Here is a 2,830-nt window from a genome sequence, read left to right as displayed (position 1 = left end):
TTTCCTTTTTTTTCTCTCATAAATTTCGAAAATTTGGATTGACTTTTTCAAAAATTTTTAAAATTCAATTGTTTCTTATAAGTCAAATCAAATTTTCAATTCAAAAATCTTATCTTTTTCAAAATCTTTTTTTTAAAAATCATATCTTTTTCATTTTTCTTATTTATTTTCGAAAATTTTTAAAATATTTTTTCAAAAATCTTTTTCTTATCTTTATTTCATAATTTTCGAAAATAATATCATCAATTAATGTTTTGATTCAAAAATTTCAATTTTGTTACTTGCTTGTTAAGAAAGATTCAAACTTTAAGTTCTAGAATCACATCTTGTGATTTCTTGTGAATCAAGTCATTAATTGTGATTTTAAAAATCAAATCTTTTTCAAAACTAATTTCAATCATATCTTTTCAAAAATATCTTTTTATCTTATCTTTTTCAAAATCATATCTTTTTAATCATATCTTTTTTAAAACATATCTTTTTCAAAAAAATTTTTATTTTAAAATATATTTTCTAACTTCTTATCTTCTTATCTTTTCAAAATTGATTTTCAAATTTGTTTCAACTAACTAACTAATTAACTTTTTGTTTGTTTCTTATCTTTTTCAAAACTACCTAACTAACTATCCCTCTCTAATTTTCGAAAATCCCTCCCTCTTTTTCAAAAATTCTTTTTAATTAACTAATTATTTCAAATTTTAATTTTAATTTATTTCTTCTTTTAATTTTCGAAAATCACTGACCATTTTTCAAAAATAATTTTCGAAATTTTTCTCTCTCTCTCCTCTCCTTCTATTTATTTATTCATCTACTAACACTTCATCTCACCCAAATTCGAACCCCCTCTTCCATCTGTGTTCGAATTTTCTCTTCTTCCCTTCTTTACATTACATTCTTTTCTTCTTCTACTCACACAGGGGAACCTCTATACCTGAGTAAAAAGGATCTCTATTATTATTACTTTTCTGTTCCCTTTTTTTCACATGAGCAGGAGCAAGGACAAGAACATTCTTGTTGAAGCAGACCCTGAACCCGAAAGGACTCTGAAGAGGAAACTAAGAGAAGCTAAAATACAACAATCCAGAGATAACCTTACAGAAATTTTCGAACAGGAAGAGGAGATGGCAGCCAAAAATAATAATAATACAAGGAGGATGCTTGGTGACTTTACTGCACCAAATTCCAATTTACATGGAAGAAGCATCTCCATCCCTACCATTGGAGCAAATAATTTTGAGTTGAAACCTCAATTAGTTTCTCTGATGCAACAAAACTGCAAGTTTCATGGACTTCCATCTGAAGATCCTTTTCAGTTCTTAATTGAATTCTTGCAGATCTGTGATACTGTTAAGACTAATGGAGTAGATCCTGAAGTCTACAGGCTCATGATTTTCCCGTTTGCTGTAAGAGACAGAGCTAGAGTATGGTTGGATTCTCAACCTAAAGATAGCCTGAACTCTTGGGATAAGCTGGTCAAGGCTTTCTTAGCCAAGTTCTTTCCTCCTCAAAAGCTGAGTAAGCTTAGAGTGGATGTTCAAACCTTCAGACAGAAAGAAGGCGAATCCCTCTATGAAGCTTGGGAGAGATACAAGGAACTGACCAAAAAGTGTCCTTCTGACATGCTTTCAGAATGGACCATCCTGGATATATTCTATGATGGTCTGTCTGAATTAGCTAAGATGTCATTGAATACTTCTGCAGGTGGATCCATTCACCTAAAGAAAATGCCTGCAGAAGCTCAAGAACTTATTGACATGGTTGCTAATAACCAGTTCATGTACACTTCTGAGAGGAATCCTGTGAGTAATGGGATACCTCAGAAGAAAGGAGTTCTTGAAATTGATACTCTGAATGCCATATTGGCTCAGAACAAAATATTGACTCAGCAAGTCAATATGATTTCTCAGAGTCTGAATGGAATGCAAGCTGCATCCAACAGTACTCAAGAGGCATCTTCTGAAGAAGAAGCTTATGATCCTGAGAACCCTGCAATAGCAGAGGTGAATTACATGGGTGAACCTTATGGAAACACCTATAATCCCTCATGGAGAAATCACCCAAATCTCTCATGGAAGGATCAACAAAAGCCTCAACAAGGCTTTAATAATGGTGGAAGAAACAGGTTTAGCAATAGCAAACCTTTTCCATCATCCACTCAGCAACAGACAGAGAACTCTGAACAAAATACCTCTAATTTAGCAAACTTAGTCTCTGATCTGTCCAAGGCCACTGTAAGTTTCATGAATGAAACAAGGTCCTCAATTAGAAATTTAGAGACACAAGTGGGCCAGCTGAGTAAAAGGATCACTGAAATCCCTCCTAGTACTCTCCCAAGCAATACAGAAGAAAATCCAAAAGGAGAGTGCAAGGCCATTGATATAACCATCATGGCCGAATCCAAGGAGGAAGGGGAGGACGTGAATCCCAAGGAGGAAGACCTCCTGGGACGTCCAGTGATCAACAAGGAGTTTCCCTTTGAGGAACCAAAGGACTCTGAGGCTCATCTAGAGACCATAGAGATTCCATTAAACCTCCTTACGCCCTTCATGAGTTCTGATGAGTATCCTTCTTCTGAAGAGAATGAGGATGTCACTGAAGAACAAGTTGCCAAGTTCCTTGGTGCAATCATGAAGCTGAATGCCAATTTATTTGGTAATGAGACTTGGGGAGATGAACCTCCCCTGTTCACCAATGTACTAAATGCATTGGATCAACTGAGATTGCCTCAGAAGAAACAGGATCCTGGAAAGTTCCTAATACCTTGTACCATAGGCACCATGACCTTTGAGAAGGCTCTATGTGACCTTGGGTCAGGAATAAACCTCATGCC

The 2,830-nt window shown here is 35.1% G+C and overlaps 1 non-coding gene across 1 annotated transcript; it reads right to left on the bottom strand.

The window, feature by feature from the left end:
* Positions 1 to 1,517: 1,517 nt before the first annotated feature.
* Positions 1,518 to 1,625, bottom strand: LOC148574364 (small nucleolar RNA R71). Its single transcript, XR_015906745.1, has one exon. It is a non-coding gene; the product is annotated as a small nucleolar RNA R71 (small nucleolar RNA).
* Positions 1,626 to 2,830: the final 1,205 nt, after the last annotated feature.

This window comes from Arachis ipaensis, chromosome B2 (assembly GCF_059453495.1).
Source record: "Arachis ipaensis isolate K30076 ecotype BB chromosome B2, ASM5945349v1, whole genome shotgun sequence".
NCBI classification, from domain to species: domain Eukaryota; kingdom Viridiplantae; phylum Streptophyta; class Magnoliopsida; order Fabales; family Fabaceae; genus Arachis; species Arachis ipaensis.
Note: the sequence above shows the minus strand (reverse complement) of the source record. Positions and strands in the feature narration are given on the sequence as shown.